Raw genomic sequence first — 24,986 nt, 5'->3', positions numbered from 1 at the left:
GTGACCAATCCCATTGGATACCGGAGACCCATTGATCTATAAACCCCTGACCTGTGCATGTGGTGCTTGTGGCTTGAGGGTCTGCAGGCCTGTCCTCCAGGACAGCAAGTCACACAGCTGGCCTGCCAGGACCGGCCTGAGGCCTGGATCTGTAGGAGCCCTGGGCACAGCCGCTGCACCCCTATGGGGCTTTCCCAGGGAGGGGCAGGCTGGTTCTGTTGATGCCCTCTCCTGTCTCGCCCACCTGCCCCAGTGCAAGGGAACAGCGTGGCGAACCCCAGCAGGTGCAGCTGTGTCAGACACTTCTCAACACTTCCCTGGGGAGGCAGCAGAGGACGGCTGCAGTGCCTTGGACCTCTGCGCCCACATGGGGGACCACCGGGAGCTTCCGGCTCCTGGCTTCAACGTGGCTCAATCTCCTGATCACTGTGGTCATTTGAGGAGGGAACCAGCAGGTAGAAGATCCTTCTCTATAACTCTGTCTTTTCTAATAAAAATAATCATTTTTTTAAAAAAAATATCAAAATCAATTTTTTTAAAAGATTTATTCATTTTATTACAGCCAGATATACACAGAGGAGGAGAGACAGAGAGGAAGATCTTCCATCTGATGATTCACTCCCCAAGTGAGCCGCAACGGGCCGGTGCGCCGATCCGAAGCCGGGAACCAAGAACCTCTTCCAGGTCTCCCTCTCAGGTGCAGGGTCCCAATGCATTGGGCCGTCCTTGACTGCTTTCCCAGGCCACAGGCAGGGAGCTGGATGGGAAGTAGAGCTGCCGGGATTAGAACTGGTACCCATATGGGATCCCGGGGCTTTCAAGGCGAGGACTTTAGCCGCTAGGCCACACCGCTGGGCCCAAAATCAATTTTTTTTAAAGAAAAACTATCAAAACCAAAACTGCTAATCAACGTTGAAAGGTTGTGCTTCAATTCCCCCCCGCCCCCACCGTTTGTTTAGCAAGGTAGCCCTGGGGGAGTAGCGTGTGTTCTGTTTTTCCCTGTTACTGTTTTCCAGAATGTTCTCCACAGAGCAGCAGAATGACTGACCAAGCTTGGCAAATGCTGGCCTGGACGCCAGGGCCTGGGCTTGGGTTCCAACGGGCCAACATTTGCAAAGCACCATTTCTCAGCTTTCTGCTTATTCTCCCAGCCAAGAGCCCATCCTCGCACATTTGTTGGTGGTGTCTCTCTTGGCAGGGTCTCTGTGATGGCTTGGAGTTGCTCCTAGAAGGAAGACACTGGGCCATGTTTTACCGACAGTCGGGCCCCAGTAAATGCCATCGAGTTGGATACATGGAGAAGATGCTCCAAGTAGGCACCCCTTGCGGAAATCCAATCATGCAGGTTGCCATGGACCAAGGCCTACCAAAAGCAGGAGAGTGTGGGCTGACAGATAACGACGAGCCTCGTAGGCCTGGGCGATAGGCTGTGTGAGCTCCAAGGGAGGCTCTGTCCTTCTCTGTTCCAGCCCCTGTGCGACATGGTATTTGTTTTCCAGACGCCATGGGGTGGTTCTGGCTCCACTTTCTACACGTGTCTTTCTCCAGCAGCTGGTGGTGCCACCACAGCCCTGGGCCAAGCTGCAGCTGGTGGGAAATACTGTTTCAAAGTTGAGAAAAGGGGTGGACGAGCTGGCTTGCACGCCCGTAGTTGGCGGCGCCATACATTTCCCGCGGTGGATCCCAGCTGCTAAATCTTCCGAACCACGGGGAGCGCAGAAAAAAAAAAAAAAAATTGAAAGCTGTGGCCCTTGGGCGCACCTGTCAGTGCCAGCGCACACCCGCAGAGCAGTGTAAGCTGAGGAGCCCTCACGCATGCACAGTGGGGGCCTCGCTTGACAGATCATCTGGCTTGTTCTTGGCTTGACAAAGCAGGATCCCATTCTGGGCAGCTTGTCTCCACCCCCAGAAAACTGGTAGGCCGTGCAAAAGAGCAGATAGGGAGAGATGAAATATTTGTGCCAAATAACCCCAGCACCCCATCTTTGCTCTCCTACGCTTCACACAGGGCTGGCCTGAGTCCTGTAATAAAAGGGAAAGCAAAGAACCCAGGGGAGCTGAGAAGAGAGGGTTATTTCACCAGAGGAAGGACCGGCTGGGGAAGGAGGAGGTGGAGGGGGACGGGAGCACACGCTGCAGTCTGGGCTCCAGGGAACTGCACTTTTGACCACTGCGGGGGAACCAGGCCAGGCGGGCTAGGGGCCCATGGAAGGAGGAAGAGGCAGTCTTGGACGATGGAGGCCAGGCTGGGTCCGCAGAGGCGGGAGGGGAGGCACAGGCTCCGCGTCCACCATCTCTCAGTCAGTGTGTTAGAGGCAGGTCCAGAGGTCAGAGGCTACCGTGTGCATGGCAGCAGCAGCCCCGGAGGACCTTGCTGTGGGTGCCCAGGGTAGAGGAGGGAGGCAAGGAATCGGGTAATTGCTGAGGATGGCAATTTCTACTCTGCCTGGACAAGCCACCTGCCGCCGCTGAAGGACAGACGTCCCTGTACCGGGGAGCTGGGAGTCTAACAAAGGCAGAAGGGATTCCAGCCTGGAGTGAGCTAGGAAGTGGAAGAGAGCTGGTGGGGGCAAGGAGAATCTCAGAGGACATGAAGACGCCCGTGGGTGCCTCCCACTAAGATACCCCAGGGGAAGTGGCTTCACACAGCTCAAGTCTCCAACGATGGAGGAGGAGGAGGAAAGAAAAGAAAAGGAGGAGGAGAGGCAGGAAGAGGAGGACACAGAACAGGGAGGAAGATGAGAAGAAAGAGGAAGAAGGGGAGGAAGCACAGGAAGTAGCGGAAGAGGAGGAAGAGCAAACCCCACTGAGAAGCAGCCTGTGGCCCCATGGGCTGCCCAGGGACCATGGCCCGTGGCTCCCAGCCTGGCAGCTCAGGCTAATCTGAGAGATGGTCCAGGAGGGCACAGCTTGGATTAGAGCAAGCTCTCCGATGGCAATGGCCAATGGAGGCACATCCCTAACTCCTCAACTCTTCTGTGCAGGCCTGGCCGACTTGCCCTGTGTCCCCAGCAGGGACAGGAATGGGCGTGGAGGACACCTCCCATGGCACCGCCTGTGACCTGGGGATTCCAAAAGTCATCCCTTGGCACAATTCACGGTCAACGTCATGAAGGCACAGGGTTTAGGTAAGTCTTAGCATGGTGGATGGAGGACAGGAAACAGGCAACATTCCGGAAACAGCTGAGTTACCAATACACACGTGCCAGGAGTGGTGCTCTGCAGGAGGCACCTGGGCTTGGGGGTCACCATGCAGACAGAGAGAGCAGAGCTGTGTGCACACAGAGGCCAACAGGTACAGAGTTTGCACCTGTGGTACTAACACCGAGGGCCCAGTGGCTGAACCCTCACCTTTCAAGTGCCAGGATCCCATAGAGGTATCAGTTTGTGTCCTAGCTGCTCCACTTCCCATTCAGCTTCCTGCTTGTGGCCTGGGAAAGCAGTGGATGATGGCCCAAAGCCTTGAGACCCTGCACCCACGTGGGAGACCCAGAAGAAGTTCCTGGCTCTGAATCAGCTCAACTCTGGCCATTACAGCTATTTGAAGTGAACCAGCAGACAGAAGCCCTTTGTAACTCCTTCTCTCCGTAAATCTGCCTTTCCATTCAAAATAAATCTTTAAAAAAAACAAGAAGAAGAAGTACACCAGCAAGATGACATGAATGCATGTTAGACATGCTAGCTGGCATGACATTAATTAATGAGAGAATCAATAAGATGCTGAGATCTCTTCAGGGCTGGCATTATGACACAGCCAGTAAAACTGATGCTTGCAATGCTGCCATCCATATGGGTGCAGTTCATAACCCAGCTGTTCCACTTTCCAATCCAGCTTCCCGCTAATGCACTTGGGAACGCATCAGAAGATGGCCCAAGACTTTGGGCTGCCACGTTCCTGTGGGAGACCTGGAAGAAGCTCCTGGCTCCTGGCTCCTGCCTGGCAGCCAGGCTGTGGCCATGGTCATGAACCCTGGCATCAAGCAGCTGTGACTTCCTGCGTTCCACCTGTGTGCTGTATTACCTTCTGCAATGAACTCCTTCATCTTCCGCGGGACATGGAGATCTTTAAGAAACAAAAAGGCAAGGCATACCCCACCCCCCTCACCTTGAGAAATCCCCATTCTTGGGAAATTATTCCTTTGGCATGCCCCTTGTATCAAAGAACCTGTGCCCCAACCACCGCTCACCCTCACCACCTCCAAGAAGCCCCTTAAGGCACCTGGAAATGTAAGATTCTTGAGCCAGGGTCAGTGACACCTAAACCATGCTGAGATTTAGGTGCAGGGCTATGCCGGGCGCTGCCCCAGGCCTCCTGCAAGCCCTTTGGTTCCTGCTCCCTTGCCAGCCCACGAGACTGGACGGGCATGCCCACCTCACCATGCCCACAGCTCCCTTTTGGAGTTGTTACCATTTGTGGCAGCTCTGATCATCATAGGACTCACTCATCTGGCCTGGAAAGAGAAATTCACCCAGAGACCCTGGCTGATTTCATCTGCAGCAGGCACCAGTACCTTGAAGGCCACCCTACACCTCTCAGGAGTGGCCAGGGCTGAAGCCACCAGGCTATGAGGTTGTTGGGAACCAGAAGTTTGCCCAGGAGGTTGTCTCTGCTGCACCCGTGTACATACAGGTGTGCCAGGGGCGGGAGGGCAGGTCGGGGCAGGCTGAGGGCTGTGCTTGCTAAGTGGATCTCTTCCAGTGGCAGGCCAGGCTAAATGGGCTGATACAATAAGCTGCCTAAAATTGAATCATGGAGATCATTTGCAGTCCGGTGCAGCAGGAAGCCAGTCTCAAGGCCCTGATGATGAGAAGCAGAGCGTGTTCTTGGTTGAGACACCTGAGCATGTGTGCTCCAGCAGAGGTGATGTGCGTAATCTCAGCTTGTCTCAGCCTCTGTTGGCTCTTACTGCCACAGGCATTGGCCTGTGCAGGTAACATTCCTCGCATAGTACATACTCAGCTCACACTAAGAACCGCCACTCAGCCTGCTGAAGTACTACAGGAAGATGCACCCACTACAGGCCTTGTGCTTGAAAAAAATATATATTTATTTTATGCATTTCATGGCCACAGTGGCCAAGGCTGGACCATACTCAAGCCAGAAATTTGTTTCAATTCTCTCCCATTTGCGTGGCAGGGACCCATTCAAGTCATCTGCCTCTGCTTTTCCCAGGCTGTTACTGCCTTTACCCAGTACGCCATAATGGTGGTCTCCAAACCTTCACTTTTGACCATTGTTCTTTTTCAACTCGATATGCACCCCTAAAGCACATTTCACCCAGTATTAACATCCCATTCACAAGGCAGAACTAGCAGAGTGCTAAGTGGCAAGAATATGGAGTCTTTTTTGCCTCTCTCCTCCTCTCTGGGACCCTTATCCTTGTATCAGAACCAAAACCAATCCAAAGACCAGGCAACAGAAGGAAGGGACCAGTGGAAAAAGCCAAGATATCAAGGCAGCAGTGGCTCAAAGCATCATCAGCCAAGTCTCCAGACATCCCAGAAAGCCTGAATCTGCAGCAAGGATTAAATTATTTTTACTAAATGTTTGTGTCTGAGTGTCTCTGGTTACACTCCTGACTTCCACACCTGCTGACTTTAGGAGCACCAGGAACCAGACCCAGTGCACCAACTAGGCTCCCTGGCTTCTGTCCTACTAGTCACATGGTGTGCTGACCTGCTGTGAGAAGCTCCAGACTGAGCTGTGAGAGAGGAGGAGAGAAGGGGCAGAGTTCTGACTGAGTCTCTAGGGGGGACTAAGGCAGAGAGGGCTGAGAGCCAGTAGTCTCAAGCAACCCAGAAGCTTCTCAACATTCCACAAGGAGACCTACAACGGTCGTGGTGTGTGTTCCAGACAAAGTTCGTGTGTGAGGACCTCCTGCCAGCCAAGGGGCGAACTGCTCCCTTTCGGGGTTCAGTGACCCCCCCCCCACTGCCATACCAAATCTGCAAGTCACACCAATGAATGTTTTCCTGAGAATAGGGGATTTGCTCCCGTCCTGAGGTATCATAGTGTGTACTGATGCTGTCTGCTAGGTCTCCCTTAGCCCCGCAGGGCACAATATTGAATCTTCAGCAAGAATTCCAGAAGGTCAAAGTCCCATCTGTGATGAATGCCATGCAAGTGATGGGTTCCCACTCAAGGACATAGATGTGTTCAAGTGCAGGTGACCAAAGACCTTAGACCATAGACTCCTGGGGGCTGATGTGGAGTGGGCAGAGTAGGAAATCAGCTCTGAGAGAGAGAAAGGCTCAATTTACTTGCCCAAAGAAAAACATGTTATGTGGAGTCACAGACTACTGGGACATTTGGTTTTGCTTAGACATACAAACAAGGTTTGGCTTTGGCCCTGTATGAATGTTGGGTGTGCACATGCGCTCTGTTGAATAGGCATGCAGAGGGAGCAGAGTTAGGAATATAAAAGCAGTGGAGGAAGCATGGGAAGGAACAAAATTTAAAACTTCTTGGGATGCGCAAGACACACCCATCCTGGGCTTTGCAGAGCCTGCGCTTTCCCACGCTCATGGTGGGCAGTGCTGGCTTTCCCCTTCAAGACCGAAAGGTCAAACAGGAGCCTCCCACTGAGAGGGCCCCTCCCGGATTCAAACATCGCTCCTTCTCCAACTGTTGGCTTAGCCCAGTCACCCATGGAACACCTTACCCATTATCACCTCTTCGGTTGCACCTCCAAGTTCATCCTAGGGGCAGCATGATCTCTGCCAAAGCCCAGAGCATCAAAGAACTCTTCTTTCTCAACTCTCAGCTCTGGACCCTTCATCCCAATACTGCTGGGTAAATTGCTTTCTCCTTTAGGGTAGGAAGAGACTCTGTGGTTGACTGGCCACAAACATACCCAGATTTCCTCCCTAGAGCAAGGCTACTGGGGGAAATCGAGGCCTTGCTACATCGGCATGCTCCAGGCATCATTTTTGTGATCAGGGGTTGGAGCATCTGAGCTACAAGAACCAGTCAAGACAGTGAGAGATCGCTGCAGTGGCTGCTGAATCAATGACCATGTTTGGAATATTTGCCAACTGATGACAATGGCTGCCTTCTACCGAGAACACACAAACTCATTTCTCACATGTTGTCTCTAATTTTCGCTCTGTGTATGGGAAGTCATGGGTGCAACACTGACTGGGGAAGTGGGGAATGTGGGGGGCTGGAGATATCTAGGCAGTAAGGGGCAAAAACAAGGCCCAGAACCAACGGGCATGGAAGCCACTGCCCATTCCTGTGCACCATGCTGGCCCTAGCTATAAGACAAGACTACTGCCTTCTAGTTACTGAGCTGCCCTCCCAGAGAGCCCCTGTGGAGTCCAGGGAGCCCCAGTCCTGGGAAAACATTCTGAGAGTTGGTCAGCAAATGTGGCTTCAGATAACGTGACTGGGCAGTTGGCTGGTTGCTTGGTTGGGCATGTAGGTGGTTGGTTGCTGAGTAGTTTAGTGGTTGGGTGGTTGGCTAATTAAGTAGATGGATGGATGGTTGGTTGGTTGATGGCTGAGTTGGGTGGATGGATGGATGGGTGGGTGAGTGGCTAGTTGCTTGCTTGGGCAGATGGGTGACCAGTGGTTGAGTAGTTTATTGGTTCGGTGGTTGGCTAATTAGGTGGATGGATGATTGGATGGCTAGTTGAATAGTTTGGTGGCTGATGGATTGGCCAATGGGCTGGCTAGATGGATGGGTAGATGGGTGAGTGGTTGCTTGGTTGGGAGGGTGACCTGTTGGTTGAGTGGGCAGGTGGTTGATTGGCTGCCTAGCAGCCATAGCAAAGGACACTTTGAGAAAGGAGGATGCCAGGAGCAAAGGCAATGCCTGCAATTGGCGTCCAGCATTCCTGCATCAGCTGCCTTATGCAATGTGCCTCTCAGTCCAGGCCATCTCTGGGGAAGCTTGCACACCCACCACCTGCAGCAGCAGGCAGAAGCCACACTCTGGCCATTTACCGAGTCCCCAGGCTGTCATCAGGCAAATGCTTTTTATCTAGCTGGAGCCCATCGCCAGAGAGAAAGCTAATTTCACATACATGTACAATTTGAGAATGATGTGAAGAGTCCTCCCTCAGTCACACAGCTCTCTGAGAGGCCCCGAATTTACAGTATTTGTACCATCAGTGCCCGGACATCATGTGGTGTCCCCTTAGGAGGGGATTCAGGGCAGAGGTGGCCTCAGTCACCAGAATTCTGTCACTTTTCCCACTGAATGGCCATGAGGAAGCAGGCCCCAGGTCTGTTGGGTTTGTGCATTCGTGTGTGTATCTGAACGTGTGCATGAGTGTATATAGGCTTGAATGTGTGAGGGCAATTACAGTGTGTGTGCAAGTGTGTGCATATGTACATGAGTGTATATACACTTGAATGTGTGAGGGCAATTACAGTGTGTGCAAGTGTGTGCATATGTGCATGAGTGTATGAATGCAGGTGTCAGTGTATGTGTAGTGAGTGTGCATACTGTGTGTGTAAGTGTGAATGTGAATTTGTAACAAGTGTGTGCATGTGTTGAGCATAAGTGTAGTGAGTGTGCATGTGCGAGTGTACATTTGCACATATATCTTAGCATGCATGTGAATAGGTGCTATAAACGTGTGTGTACCTGTGTTTGTGTGTAAGCATTTCCCACAAACGTTTCAAAATAATCTTTACAGAAGAGAAGGACGCTAAGCATTCCAGATTTTCTGTTTGCTTTTTCTGCCAACGTTACACTTGGACACAGTGTTATTGTTTTCATTCCCATTTTTTTTTCCCAAAAGTGCTCATCAGCAAGCAGCTGATGAAGGAAGCAGGCCCCAGCTGCTGGAGGACTTGATTGGCAGCTTCTCTGATGGCCTTGCCTTCATCAGACGTGCCTACGTTCCATGCCTCCATCGCCAATGGCTGAACGGGAGCTGAGCCCCTAGGCTGGAAGATTTCCCTTCTTCTTGCTCTCAATCCCATTGCCCTGCCTTCTTGCAATTGTGCCTTCCAGTTTTTGTCTAATGACAATCCCTCCAGTTCAAGGGACCTGCATCTTTATTTGAAGTGGATCCCCTGGAGCAAGGTGCACTCCTGCTTCTCCTCTTGGTGAGGCTCATAGGTTGAGGGAATGTGCCTGCAACTTCAGAGTCCGAGGATAGAGCTCAGGCTCTCTGGACTGACTCACTTTCTACTTGAGGGAGGAAATAGATTTACGCTCAGGGCTGGCATGGAGTGGTGGCACAGGAATTGAGCTGTTACTTGTGACAATAGCATGCCCTATGGGAACACTAGTTCACGTCTTGGTTGTTCCACTACAGATCCACTCCCTGCCAATGGCCTGGGAACGAAGCAGCAGCTAATGGCTTACGCACTTGGGATCCTGCCATACACTTGGGAGACCCAGAGGGAGTTCCAAGGCTCCTGGCTTTAGCCTGGTTGAGCTTGGTCCAGCCTGACCACTGTGACCATTTGGGGAGTGAGTCAGTGGATGGAAGGAAAGGCTGTAACTCAAAGAATCCTGATTCTTGGAAAGACATTGAGTATTCTGGGTGTAGCCACTTCCCCAAATTCCCATGCGGCGACCAGCTTCCTCAGAGCCTTAACATTTGTGCTCCACCTGCTTCCCAAAGATGGGAAAAGGCTCACCAAGTGATGGAGACTGAAGCTTCTGCGGCCGAGTCCCATCTGTCAGTGATATGTTTAATCTGACAGACCAGCTTGCTGGTAGTATTTCACAGCATGTGCCAAGACATTGCCTGGGACCTCTTAGATGCGTACACTCTTCGTTGGTCAGGAAAAGGCTTGAAATGAGCATCGGTGCTAATCTGCCTCCCCAGATCACACTGCCTGGACAGTTGGTGATCTCTCCATCAGTGTCCATCTTGTTAAGTTCCAGGACCCAATCCAGGGTGCCACCTTGCATTTAGTGTCCACAGCACTTGACATCCTCCCACTCAGCTTACTTAACCTTGGGTTCTAGCTCTGCTTCTACTCCAACTGCCCACTCATGCACACTCCGGGAGGCGCCCACTGAGGGATCAAGGACTCAGATTCCTCACGCCCACGTGGCAGACCCCGATGCAGTCCCAGTTCCCGGCTGCTGTCTTTCCTGGCTCTGGCAGTTTGGATTATTTTGAGAGTAAGCCAGCAGAAGGGCGTGCTCTCTCTCTCTCTGCCTTCCTAATAAACCAAAAGTAATCTTTTCAATTTAAAGTTTTCTTTAAAAGTTACCAAAAAAAAAAAAAATGCTAATAATGGCATCACGCCATGGAGTCAAGAGTAGCCCGAGGCAGGAGGGAGGCCGGCTCCACCTGCTCTGCTCGACGCCCAACGCCAGCAGGATGCTAGCTCACACACAAGCACATTCCCTTTCACTTTCTCCTCGGAGTCGCAAGATAGAAGCCGTGTTGTGGGACAGATATTCAGGCTCCTGTCTGAGTGACATTTCCTGCCCCCTCAGCCCATTAACCCTGCTAGCTAAATGAACACCGGTGAGTCTCTGCAAGTCAGTCTCCCAGACTGACTTCTGACCTGTTTCAACAGAGAATTAGGATTAAAACAACCTGGAAACAGCAGGCATGCTCAAGGGCATTAAGAGTTTGTAGGAAAATGTAACCCAAGCTTAGTTAATAGGGCCAGCATTGGAGGTACAGTAGGCTAAGCTGCCACCTGCAATGCAATCATCCCACAGAAATACCAGTATGAGTCCCGGATGTTCCACTTCCTGGCTAATGCACCCAGGAAAGCAGTAGAGATGGCCAAGGTGCTTGGGTCCCTGCCACCCACATGGGAGATCCAGGTGAAGTTCTAAACTCCTGGGTTCAGCCTGGCCCAGCTCTGCCTGTTGCAGCCATTTGGGGGATTAAACAGCATATATCCCACTCTCTATCCCTGAATTTCTAATACATAAAAAATTAAACCATAACATTTAGCCGATTTTGAAATGAGTGCGTAACAGGGAGCTTCAAGATGTGTCAGGAAAACACATGTTATGGAAAAAAACTGCATCCACTCCAGAAGTTCAACTGCCCTTCTCACTAGCAGGAGGCTGTGCCTGGCCATTCGGGAGCCTGAAATGGCACTCGAGAGAGAAGAAAGAACACAAGGACTCACAGTAGCCTGTCTCTTCCACCTTCTGCGTGAATATGTCACGTTATTGCACAAACTTGCTGACTTTGGGATGCCAGTTTTGTCCAAGGGTGGGATGGGAGGTTATGAACATAGTACATTTAAGATATTCTCTATTTTTAAAAATGTAACTCGGAGAGGAAATTTGGCATCCAGGCTGAGATGCCAATGTCTGGGGTCAGCACTGTGGTGTAATGGTTAAGCTTCCACCTGTGCTGCCAGCATCCTAGAGGGGCACCTCTTTGCGTCCCAGCTGCTCCACTTCTGATCCAACTCCCTACGACCCTGCACTCCTGTAGGAGACCCAGAGGAAACTCCTCACTCCTGGCATCAGATCATCCCAGCTCTGGCCACTGTGGCCATTTGGGGCATGAACCAGTGAATGGAAGATCTCTCTCTGTCTCTCCTCTCGGTAATTCTGCCTTTCAAACAGAAACAAAAAATAAATCTGAAGGGAAAAAAACAAAAAAGATGTATGGGTTCAGGTCCTAGCTGTGTCGCTGCCTCCAGCTTCCTGTTCACGTCCACCCTGGGATGCAGGGCCGGTGATTCAGGCAGCCGCATTCCTCTGTCCATCCATGCAGGGCCAGGCTGAGTTCCTGCCTCTGACCTTTGTCTGCAGCAGCTCCAGGTGATACATACATGGAGTGAGTCACCAAATGGGACATGGGCATCTCTGTGCCTTTGAAATAAGCAGAGATAAAACACACTTTTCTTTTCAAGTTTCATTTGCGATAGTATAGCCCCTTCAGCAACAGTCACAAGTCCATCACTCTGCTGTTTAAGTGTATCATGACATTGTAGGTATAGACAATGGTAGGGTAGGAAGGCCAGCAAGGGGGAAGGGGAGGGTAGAAGGGGAAATCTCTAGAGCCTATGGAACTGTATCTTGGAAACAAAAGAATTTATTTAAGGATCCATTTAGTTATTTCTTTGAAAGGCAGGGTTAGAGAGGGGGAGAGGAAGAGACAGAGAAAGCTCTTCCATCCTCTCATTTCCTCCCCCAGATAACTGCCAACAGCAGGAGAGGAGCCAATCCAAAGCCAGGAAGCAGGAGCTTCTTCTGGGCCTCAAAAGTGGGTCCAAGGTCCCAAGCTTCCTGAAACTGCAGTCCAGCCACCAGGAGAGGTCTCGGTGACCAGCAGACCTACACAGTGTCTTTTGAGGGGTGGGAGGTCACAGGGTGTGTGATAGAGAAAGGAACAATGCTTGCATGACTTACTGCTTCATCCAGTTGGATGGGAAAATATGACGTTCACCAAAAAGTCTTGGAGAGATTGACAGATGCAACATGGGCCAACCACACTGAGAAAGTTCCAGAACCAGTGACATGTTGGAATGAGGGTGAGTCTCCGAGGGAAAAGGAGGCATTGTTCTGTGTGGCCACTGTGGATTGGGGACCAAGGAGAAGAAAGGCTGGGTGTGACTTCTCTGGAATTTCAGACTCTTAACTTTTGACAATCAAAACTACCAGAGGAAAAGGAGGGGAGAGAATGCAGGTGGCCTGGCCTCAAGGGTTGGCTTCATTCCCAACACTGGCCCTCGTAGACCTGCCTCCCTTCACATGATTGCCTACGGTACCTGCAAATCTGTCAGCTCCAAAAGCACTGTGGTGTCAGGGGTCATATCCAGCGCCTCTTAGTTCAGTCTTCCTACTTCCCAGAGAAAGACTCCAGTTTGTAAAAGATTTATTTTATTTATTTGAGAGAGAAAGAATTTTCCCATCTGCTGGTTCACTCCCCAAACGGCTGCTATAACAGCTGAATCTGGGCCAGGCTGAAGCCAGGAGCCAGGAGCTTCATCCAGGCCTCCCATGTGTGATGTCAGGGGCCCACACGCTTGGGTCATCTGCTACCACATCCCAAACGGGATGCATTAGCAGGGAGCTATATCAGAAGTGTAGATGCAATTGCTTCTCGGCCTTTTGGCTAAGATCAAGTACACAAGTGTAGAAGCCAGAGCTCAGATTGGCTCTCTGATACGGGATGTGCCCGCTGCACAACACTGATGCCTTGGCATCCGCTCTGATACGAGACGGAGTCTAACACTTCTACACCTATGCGGGCAGCTCAGCTTCTTCCAGCAGCTGCAGCTGACACTGGTGATTCTCCCAGCCGCCCCTTTTTCAAGCTAAGTCTTAGCTCAACAATCCGATGGTTACAGTGACTATGAAGCTGTGGGTAGCCCCCGGCCACACTGCCTGCCTTCTCCGCCTCTCCAAGGCTCTTACTTTTTCCCCAGTTTCACTCCACATTGTCATGCTTGGTCCCTTCCCTGAGGTGTGTTCTGCAGCCCAGGGTAATAGCAATCAAGGTGTGGTGGGACCAAGGCTGAAATGATTTCTTCCCAAATGTTCCCTCTCCCACTTAGCAGAAGCTGGCTCCCCGCTGATGCGTGCAAGCTGGTACCTGAGAGAACTCCGTTCGCCAGATCAGAGTTCAAAAGTATGCCTCCTGATGAGGGGGAGGTCCGGCCTCACCTGGCAGAGCAGGTACCACTCAGCCCCTGGCTGTGTCCATATGGCCTCCTCAGTCTTCCTGATTCTTCCTTGCACACTGCTGCTGGAAACCCACCTTAAAAGAGATGCATTATTTTTCTGAATCCCACTTCCTGCATCCTGAAAAAAAAAACAAAAAACAAAAAAGGATCATTCTTGCCTGTTTGAATTTTATCTTTCCACTTTGGGAACCACAGTAGAACCCTATCCTTTGGCTAAACAAACCAACGACCCAGGGCCTATTCTGTAGCCCCTTGAAAATAGGAAGCTGAAGCCATTTATGGCCAATGACTGGTGTTCCATCAGGAGCTGGGTGTGGGGTTGCTTGCACCACCCTGCAGGATTGCAGCCAGACACGGTGGGAGAGCAGAGCCCATCCGGGCAGGCCTGGCTGATGCTGACATCCTGTGTTTGCCTTGGAAGGTCTCAGCCCCAGGCCCCATCACCCGGTCTCGTCCTCTTGCCCCCACATTTGGCCAGCCTCCTGCATGCATGGCTCCCTGAACCCTGAGAATGGTCAAGTCGTATCCGTTCCCCCATGTGCCTTGAGAGCAAGCTGATCTCCAGGGCCCAGCGTAGGTGGGCTGAGTGCCTCGGGGAAGCTCCGCGTCCTGGAGCAAACACCACAAAAGGAAGAGGTGTGTGTGTGTGTGTATGTCCAAGGGGACCATCTGTGAGTAATCAGACGATGAGAAGGGGCCACGTGCACTTGCCCTTCACAGCCAGTACCACAGGTGGGGGGGACTACCCTCCTCTGGCTGGATACAGTCACTCAGTCCCTTGCAGACCTCAGCTCCTACAGCTACAAAGGGTTTCACAAGAGGTCCCCGGGGAGGTCTGCCCTTGAAAATCCATCACTTCCACTCCCAACGAAAAGGGAGCCAAAGCAACATGATCTTGGCTTTACCCTGGGTAACGAGAACTTGGCTTGCCTTGTCTGATGGGCCTCCTGAGAGCTCAGCGCTGGCTCCGCCAAGCAGCTTGCAAACAATGGAGTCTCCGGCAAAGACCTTGGGGGCCGCCCACACCGGACATGATGACTTATGTGGAGATCATGTGTGTCCCACCAACAGTGCCACCCACGGGGCTTCCATGGTGTGTAGGAGAGATGCCTGCAGCTCCGAGAATGGCCGGCTCACCCGCTCTGGGGAGGGTGTGTTTCCTTCAGGCCCCCATTCTCCGCAGTCTTTCCTGAGGACCGTGATGGAGAGAGTTAAATCAGAAGGAACTCGGTTTCCTCATCTGTTAACCCACGTTCTCTCCCCAACAGCCAAGGACCCCATGAGCGATGCCTGTGCTTGGATTTTGTGTTTATATAGAATATGAGCTGTGTGCAAATGTTGATTTTTTTTTTTTTTTTGGAAGTAATGATTTTAGCTGGAAAAGAAAAAGGCAGAGACAGAGAGGGACCTGCCATCTTCTGACTTACACCGCAAAGGCTACAACAGCTGGGGATGGACCGAGCCCAGTCCAGGAGCCCAGCACGCCCCTGGGGTCTCCCACATGGGTACTAATGTGCTTGGGCCATCACCTGCTTGCCTCACAGAGTACACACGAGCAGAAAGCCAGGATGGGGAACGGAAGTCGCAATCTGCTCTGGGATACAGATGTCCCAAGTGATGTGACACTGACCCGTGACACCATGAATGGCCATCCCTAGTTTTCCTTTTCAAAGGTGGGGTGCAAAACCTTGGGTTAAAAGTCACCAAAAGCACTCAAAGGTTTGCTTTGCTCTCTTTTTTAGAAAGATTTATTTATTTTTATTGCAAAGTCAGATATATATCTATAGCGAGGAGGAGAGACAGAAAGATCTTCCGTCGGATGGTTCACTTCCCAAGTGACCGCAACAGCTGGTGCTGCGCCAATCCGAAGCCAGGAGTCAGGAACTTTCCTCCTGGTCTCCCATGGGGTGCAGGGTCCCAAGGCTTTGGGCCGTCCTCGACTGCTTTATCAGACCACAGGCAGGGAACTGGATGAAAAGCAGGGCTGCCGGGATTAGAACCGGCGCCGATATGGGATCTCGGCATGTTCAAGGCGAGGACTTTTAGCTGCTATGCTACTGAGCCGGGCCCTGCTTTGCTCTTAAGAAGCAATTTGAATAGTTCACAGTGTTAGGGTATCAACCATTCCACCAAGCCAAGGATATCCAAGCTCTCATCCTCGTTAGAAATACAATGCTTGATTTGTCTCGTAAAAAAATCAGAAAATGCTTTCCAAGTTCTAGAAACGCAGGCCCCAAGCTACAGGCACAATTGATTTGCGAGCATTCTGTGTTCATTCCCACCCAAAGAATGTGAAGATAACTGAATTGGATCATAAGCGGACTTGTAGGCCCAACAGGCTCAGTTTTGGAGATTTCCTGGGAAGCAAATGTTAATCCATCAGGTTAAATTAAGAAAAAAAAAAAAAAAAAGGCCCTGTGAATTAATATCACAAAGAACAGAGAGCTTCCTGTGTGTGACTAGAGAAGATTTTAATTATCCCCTCTTGTGTCATGCTGTGGATTAACTTCTATATCCAGAAGGGCCCAGGATGTGAGAGTTAGGGCTTGAACTCCTTCTGACAAAAAGAAATGCTTCAACGCTCACCTACCACTGTGCCTGGAATCCTATTGTCCCCAGAGCATAGCAACGGGTCCCAGGAGGTGGGATCCTACAAGTGCCCAGAAGAGCCTGACACTATTGGAGACCAGTTTCTACAGAAACAATTTGAATATTTCACATGTGTAGCCTGGGATCAAACACCTTCCCTGCGAGATGAGCTGCAAGTGCCAAGCAGGGAGCACAGCGGTCATTTTACTTGCACATCATTTGCACAGAAAACAGGAGACGCGGCACGGGGGTGTGCACTTCCATCCACACCGTGGACTCCAGGTGCCCTCACCAGCAGGCCCATTCTGCCTGGGTGGGCTGACAGCGATGCTCCGTGCCTCACTGTTGTTCTGTCGTGCCAACTGAAGCGTTAGCTCTCCCAGTGCGCCACAAGTTGGGAATGTGGCGGCAGGAGCCAAGGCTGAGAGAGAAGCAGTCCTAAAGATGGCCTTCCAGAAACTGCAGGAAGTGCTGGTGGGTGAACACGCTGGCTGTGGCAGCATCACCCCTGGCCTCTGCCGAGTCCTTCCAACCGAAGCCAGAACTTGTTTCCCGCACAGAATGACATTTGCACGGAAAGGAATCTGGGAGGTCTCACCAGGACCAACACACCCACGTTCTTATCAGGAGGATGCCAGCCCCTTGGTGGGTGTTCCCAAGAGCCCCTGCAAGGAGGCGATGAATCTGTCTGAATGGTGAATTATCACGGAGACCAGGCTGTCAGCTTTGAACATGACGGGTCGCTGGTGTGCTCCTAGAGAGTCCTCCTGCCCATCGTTTCTCCTGGTGGGGAGCGGGGCAGGGAGGGCAGTGCAAAGCCAGTTTGCTGTACCCTGCTGAGGGTGCAGGAAGACAAGAGAAGATGTGAGAAGGACCTGCAGTGCTGTGAAGAGAAAACCAGCTGTCTACAGAGGAGAAGGCAGGAGGTGAAGACCCCTGCCCCTGTGCCAGGCTTTCCACGCCCACCATGCTGACTCCTCCAGCTTATGCATGCAACCCTGCCTGAAGGCATCCTGCATTCCCAGGGCCTCCCCGAGACACGTGGGGGGAGGCCAGGATACAGCAAGGGACCCTGAAGGCACAGACCCTAAGGAGAAGGCTGCCCCATGGAAGACACCTGTGTCCACAGAGAGAGGCAAGAGGACAACGTGCAGGCAGAGTTTCCTTGGAGAAGCTCTCACTTAAGCAGCTGCACGTGCTCTCCTCACATGCTATGACTAGGGGTCCACTTTCCCTGCTGTGGGAGCTGGGAGTTGGGAGCTAGGCTTGCTGGCAGCCTCCATCTCCCAGGGGAGAAAAGGAGTTCGTAGGACAGTTGATTCAATGGCCCTAGTTGCGACAGGGACGGTGATCAGGTAGATCCCAGTTGAATATACAGTTGGCCTTGAACTCACAGAGTTAACCAACCTTGAGCACACACACACACACACACACACACACACACACACACACATCTATATAATTACGTTCTGAGGTTGGCGTTGTGATTCGCAGGTTAGGTAGCATAGCATCTATTCAAGTCCCAGGTACTCCATCTGCTAATCCAGATACCAGCCAATACAGCTGTAAAACCAGCAGAAGATGGCCCAAGTGCTTTGGCCCTGCCCCCCTGGGCGACCCAAATGAAGCCCCTGGCTTCAGGCTGCTCCAGACCTGGCTATTGGAGCTATTGGGGCAGTTAACCAGTAAATCAATGATTTCTCTCTCTTTCCTTCTCTCCCTCTTTGTAACCCCACCTCTCAAATTAATGAAATAACATATTGTTTTAAAAGAAAAAAAATATGAAATGTTTCTTGAACATGCACTGATGCTCTGCCTTTGCCATTATTCCCTTAACAATAGATTGGGACAGCCACTTACTTGCATGGTGTTTGCATTGTGTTATAAGCAATGCTTGTGAGGTACTGTAAGCAATCTAGCAATGATTCAAGAGTCCAGGAGTATAGTGTTGGGGTCCGTGCAGTGGGTGTGGATGACACGAAGGTGTGAAGAGAACAGCTCCTCTGTTGGCAAGGCTGACAGGAGCTTCCAGCTGTATGGCAAGGCCCGGCGGATGTCTCTCCACCCACGGCCATGCAGTCTCATCCCCTGTTGTGTGGACACTCGAGCACCCCACTAAGAATCCTGTCATGTATTGAGGCATTGTTGTTTGCCCCCTGTGAGATGGTTTTCGTAATTAATGTGAGCTTGGGAGTTGATGTTACTGATAATGTTTTGGCGAGTGGGCATTTACACACAAGAGTACAGTTAATCCCATGCTGTTTCTGGACACCTAATTGTGTGCCTATCCATTGCCCTGCAATCTGGCCCAGACATGTAACACGCCTTCTGGGAAATGGCTTGATACGAATCCTACAAACTAGCGGAAGTGATGGGAGTATGTGCTGAAACTGCCATGTCAATAAATACAGTTACTGTGACCCTAAAGGCTAGCCTGTCCTTGCAACTCTGGGACATTGAAAAGATAGCTGTTTTAGCTGATTTTATGATTTTTTGGCTAAAGGAATTATAGGGTTCTCTTATTAATATCATCGAGATATGCTTTTAATTATTATTTGACTGTGGGGTTGTACAGCTCGCAGTTGTGGGGGGATTTAATGTTTGAAACTTTTTGTCTTGGATCTTTATGTTTTTTCCCTTTTGACATGTTTATCCCATTAAGTGATGGGCACGTTGTGGAAATAGAAATGTAGCAGGAATATATTACTGATTAGCAGGTCATCACATGTTTCTTGGCCTTGGAGTCCTGGCTGTCACCTGATGGCTACTACTGAGGAATGAACAATGCCTTACTTTGAAGAAACTATTGTAGTAACTTACAGAATTATCTTTAAGAGCACCTGGTTGGCCATGAAGGAAAAATTCATTAATCGAACATCTGTGCATGCCAGCTTAGTTCTGAAGTTAAAGATAGTGAAATCAAACGTTTATGCAGAGGCTTGTGCTGTGTCTGAGTAAATTAAACAGGACAGCTTCTCGAATTGTTACAAGAGGACACCAAGTGACAGTGCCCTTGGCTCTTCGCTGATTCCACACTCCCTTCTCGAGCTCCGAACTCGGCTGGAGCAGGTCTCTGGCAGTATAGGTTCAATGAAAACAATGTGGCATCTTATTTATTTTTGTAGTAGCTCTGCTCCATTGGAAATGTGATTTCTTCTTTTAAACATTCACTAATTCGTCTGAGAGCCAGAGATGGAGTGCTCCTACCTGCTGTTCACTCCCCTGGGGCCAGGCTGAAGCCCAAGAAAGTTGAGAACCCAATTAGGGTCCCTTTATGAGTGACAGGAACCCAGATGTTTGAGCCACCCCCTGTGGCCTCCTAGGGAGCCCATTAGCAAGAAGCTAAAATGGAGAGCAGAGCCAGGATTCCACCTCCAAGTAGACAGCATGGTCCCAAACAGTATCTGCATGGCTTGACCAAAGGCCCACCCTCTATTCTACATAATCCCCCCTTTGATACTGAATGATGACTGCATATTACTTATATATTCTAAATTGGGGTTACATGTATGCACACACGATATTGCATAAAGTGTATACACTTCCAGATCCAGCCAATGAAAAGCTACTTTACTTCCCTTTTAATTTAAGAAGTTTCCCGAAGGAAATTTAACTTTATAGATGTGTTGAATCTGAATGGAAAACCAGATCATATGACAAAAAACATTCTGTTTAGTAATCAACTTTGGTTCCAGTTGCTAAAATACCAAAGGGGGATTTTAAAATTTTTTTTGCCTCATTTTTGGCAGAACAGTTCAAAGCACGCATTTTTTCCTGAATTCCAGCCATCTCCTTAGATGTGAAGTTTGGTTCGGAATGGAGGCCTCTGTTCTGTAAGTTGAACAGATATGCTGTGATCCAGGAGTGATCTGAGGAGTTTTGGAGCCAATGAGCAAGGCATTGCAGAGAAGGAAGACGCAGGCTTTGCCCAGTCCTTCCCATCCTCCAGCCCACACGGTGGTTGCACTTGTCACGCTGGCTACAGAGGCTTATAGGATAAGCCCTCCTACTCCCATTTCCATAAAATGTGTACAGAGATCTACTGTCTCATCATGGCCTCTTTCCTTTGGGCTGTCTAGTTACAGAGAACTTTCCATAATTGCTTTGATGTCAATCTTTCTTTGTGCCATGGTTCTTCCTCAAAGCAATGCTTCTTTCTTGTCCACCACAGGAGTCATCCACTCATTTGTTCCCTCCATAATAGTTACCAAGTATCTTTTATGTGGGAAATCCCTTCTCACATGGAAACCACCTTGTAAGGCAGTGATCCATCAATAAAACCCCAAGGTTTTTGGAAATGTACAACAGTGGGAAGAGAGCAGCATCTAATTGATCCTTGGCGGGGGAGAGGGAGAGAAGTGTGTCCCCTTTGGCACGTGATGTCAGAATGAAGCAGGTGTTAGAGGAGAGCCAGAAGACAAATGTGTGGCTAACGTGGTACCCTGGGCGGCAGGGATGTGGCGCATGAACATCCCTCCAACATCCTGCTGATGTGTGCTCTGGTGCATGGCTCGACGGCCTCCAGAGCAACTTCCTTCCAGCCGGCAATTATGTGTGTCTGAGAAACGGACTTTCGTGGCACAGAGGCTGAGAAGCTCAGCCCACGGGAACCTGGGAAGAGGAGAGAAGGCCCAGCCAGAGTGTCTGCCCCTGTCACTCTCACAGAAAGATGTTCACCTGAATTCCCCCAGCAGCACTCATTATCCAGGGCTAAAGCCTCAGACAGCCCAGACACTCAAGAACTGCTCTACGGAGGAAGGCATTTTGCTCTGTTCACACCATGGGATGGTGTGCAACAAGCAAGAACCATTCACACCCATCTGAATGAACCCTGCAGCCGTATTATTGAGAGGGAAAAAAAGTTGGAAGTAAAAGAATGTACACACTCACACACTGACACACTCTGAGGTATACCTGCAGGCAGGGCAACGTCATTCCTGTGGGAGCAGTGACCCCAGCAACACATGCTGATAGGAGCCCCAGTTTCAACCGCTATCCCACATTGGAGCACTAATTCAAGTTCCAGCTACTGCTCTACTTCCAACCCAGCTCCCCACCAATGTGCCTGGGAAAGCAATGGAGGATAACCCAGGTAGGTGGGCCCCTGATACCCACATGAAACTCACACAGGACTCACCTGAGACCTGGGTAGGGCCCAGGCTCCTGGCTTCAGCCAAACTTAGCCATGGCTGCTGCAACCATGTGGAGCGTGAATTAATGGATGGATGATCTCTCTGCCTCGCCCTCCTTGTCACTCTACCTTTCAAATAAATAGAACAAATGTTTTTAAAGAAAATACTAACAACACTCTACTTCATTTTTAAAAATCTATTTATCTATTTGAAAGGCAAAGTGACAGAGAGGGAGAGACAGAAAAAGCGAGGGATCTTCCATCTGCTGGTTCACTATCAAGGTGGCTACAATGGCCAGGCCAAAGCCAGAAGTCATGAGCTTCATCCAGATTTTCCACGTGGATGCAGGGTTCGAAGGCTTTGGGCCGTCCTCTGCTGCTTTCCCAAGCCATTAACAGAGGGCTAGAATGGAAGTGGAGAAGCCAGGACCTGAACAAGCTCCCATTCAGGACACTGGCTTCACAGGTAATAGCATTATCGGCTTTGTCCCAAGGCTGGTCCTGATATTCTTTGTGTGTGTGTGTGTGCTGAGTTCTGCTCTGGTTTGTGAGAGCAGATGGTGCATGGCCTGGGAACCTTGGTGCATGCATTAGGAGATGTCCATGGAAGGCAACATACACCCTCGTACCTGTTGGGCTGCAGCCAGCAAAGGCTCCAACTGAAACATTGGCAGCCCATATGGGTACCGGGTTCCAGCCCTGGCTGCTCCACTTCTAATCCAGCTCCCTGCTAATGTACTTGGGAAAGAAACAGAGGATGGATCGCATGCGTGGGTCTCTGCTACCCTTTTTGGGTGATCTAGATCAAGTTCCCGACTCTTGGCTTCTACCTGGCCCAGCTCAGGCCATCTGGGCTGCGAACCAGTCAGTTTGTCTACAAGACAGTCGGCTTCCATTGTGTCAGTCCCCGACTTGCTGATTCTCTGCTGTGGCAGCCACTGCAAGCCAACCTGCCAAGTGCTGGAATTCCTGGGGCCTGTTACAAATCATAGCTTCTCCCCCTGCCCACTCCTACTGCATACCTGGCACGTTAGCACCGTCTGCAATGATAGAGAGGGCATGTGTGTCTGAGTTGTCGCCTTGGAAATCCAAGCAAGTATTTTGCCAGTTCCTTTCCAAAAAGCGTCTTCCAAGTAGGGCCGTGAGAGATCACTGAAGGGTCAGTGTCTCCAGTCTGAAGAGCAAGGCAGTGGGAGTTGGCAGTGTGAAGTGCTTTCCCCAAGGTCAGCTCGCTTTGTGGACATAGAACTTAGACTGTTTCCCCGCAGTACCCCATCCTGCTAAAGGCTTATGCAGACAGGCAGAAGAAACGTGCTCGCTCCCTCTGCAATGAGGCTATAAGCAAAGTGGCCGGGATCCTGCCACGGCCCTGGAGAAACTATTAATCACATTGTAAAGGTTGAAAAAGCAAAAGCAGTAAAATATTTTAATCTTTTCAATCCAACACAGCCCGAGGAAGAACAGAAGAGGGGGCCAGAATCTAATTATGTCTCTGGGTCTGGTTTTTTTTTTTTTTTTTTTTTTTTTTGCTTAATCCAACAGGCTACTTGGCATTCCCACTTCAACGTTTTCTGGAATTGCAATATGGAACACAACACAGTGGGTACATTTAATTTCAGACTTAACAAATAGCTCGTGCCAAACCACACAGCTCCACCTCAAAACGATCTTCTCCAGCAGCAGCCAGTCTGGGTCCGGGAGTTAACAACATCATAGCCTAACCTACGTGCTATTCCACTACCGTCTCTTGCCTCTATCTCCCTTTTTTCTTGGCTCGCTCTCTCTCCCTCTCCCCCTCTTCCTCTCCCTTTCTCTCTCTCTGAATACTTTCCAGCTCTTGGATTCCACCAGGGCAAGAAAACAAAGAGGCTTTCTGGTGGAAACTTAAATGACGGAGCAGTTGACCCTGAAAGCAAGTTCAGTAAATGCCTGACTCCTGAGTGAATGATCTCAAATTGTAGATACAGACAGCAGCTGGAAGGGGGGAAAAAGTGATTAACAAACTGAAAGAGAAAATAACAAAAATGTAGTAAAGTCCATTTTTTAAAATCCTGTTCTTGTTAAATGTGTCTCAGCCAAAATGCCACACAATCCGAAAGTGGACCTTGGCACAGTGGTTAAGGTGCAGCTTGGGACCCCACACCGCATAGTGAAGTGCCTGGGTTCAAGCTCAGGCTACCCCCAAGACACCACCTTCCTTTACTCCATGAAGCAGCAGGCGATGGCTCAGTTGGATGCCTGTTCCCTACGTGGGCGCTTAGGGTAAACTAATTGCATCCCACCCCAGTTCTGGCTGCTGTGGGGATTTGGAACAAAACCTGCAGCGTGGGCGTGCTTACAGATGTGATCCTGATGGCTCCCCCATTTGTGAACAGGTGAGTGACCCAAGAGCAAAGGGAACCCATTAGCCCCTCCTTTGGGTCTCCCACATGGGTGCAGGGTCCCAAGGACTTGAGTCTTTTCCACTGCTTTCCCAGGTCCTAAGCACAGTGCTGGACGGGAAATGGAGCAGCCAAGACTGGAGCCCTTATGGGATGTTGCTGCTTGCAGGTGAAGCATTAGCCAGTTGAGCCATCATGCTGCCCCTGCGAAAAGACATGGTTCCTAAATCCATACTAAAATCCAGGCTTAGAGTAAAATAAATATGGTGGTTATCCGTTTATATAAAAATGTATGCTTGAATTCTTGCAATTATAGAAACATCATATCAACTTGAATAGCGTTGATCTCCCTCTTAAAAGTCATAATAAAAATCTCAGGCTGGAGAGAGTCTGTGTGCCCCAGGCATTTTCAGTTCGTTATCCCTGAAGAAAAAAATACTTTTCCACAAAAGAGAGATTTCACACTGGAGAGGGAAAAAAATTATGAACACAACTGATTCTTCTCACTTTAGAAACAGGGAAATACCAACTGAACCTTAAGATTCACTGTCTTTTTGAAATGTATGTGTGAAGGGGTTTCTCTAGGAGACCTGAAGAAAGAGGTCCCAGCAAGCACCCAGCTTGTCACAAAAACCCAATGGCCTGAATCCAGAGATACCTGTGGCAGCAGGTTCAGTTTCAGGCAAAACAGTCCCCAGAATTGAGCCATGGAGCTTGGGTGGTGGGAGCACCTAAAACGGGTACATCCAAAACAGGGTGCATGCTAAAACTGTGTGATGACTGCTGGGGGCACCTAAGCCAGATCAATGCATGGGGCCCTGGCAACGATCATGCTGCCATGCAGTGAGCGAGTCTTGGGCTTGCCTAGGCCTGAGAGGGTTCTCCCTTTATGGTAAGTACACTATGAGTGAATCTCTCAGAAACTAGACTCGGTCCCTAGCTCTGCCCCGCCGCCACCATCTGGCGGTGGGAGGGACCTAGGGGGAGTTTGGTCACAGGGCTTGGGTGATCGGAGCTCCCAGAAGCATGGAGGCTGTTGGGGGTACCTGAGCCAGGTAGGACTCAAAGCTAGGGGTCCTGGCCATGGCCACCACTGCCACGAGGTAAATGAGTTCTGGGCTTTGGACATCCAGCACACCAAGTGACACCGGGCTCTGCCTGCTGGCTGCCCGGCGGCAAACTCTAGGGTCTTGGGGGTATGCAATTATTGCCTAGGGACATCCATATAGAAGGCCACTGCACATGTAGGTGAGGAGTGAATCGTATGTGACTCCCAGCGATGGGGTCACTGTACTTGCAGGTA

Source organism: Ochotona princeps, chromosome 10, assembly GCF_030435755.1.
Source record: "Ochotona princeps isolate mOchPri1 chromosome 10, mOchPri1.hap1, whole genome shotgun sequence".
NCBI classification, from domain to species: domain Eukaryota; kingdom Metazoa; phylum Chordata; class Mammalia; order Lagomorpha; family Ochotonidae; genus Ochotona; species Ochotona princeps.
This window is presented reverse-complemented; position numbering follows the sequence as displayed.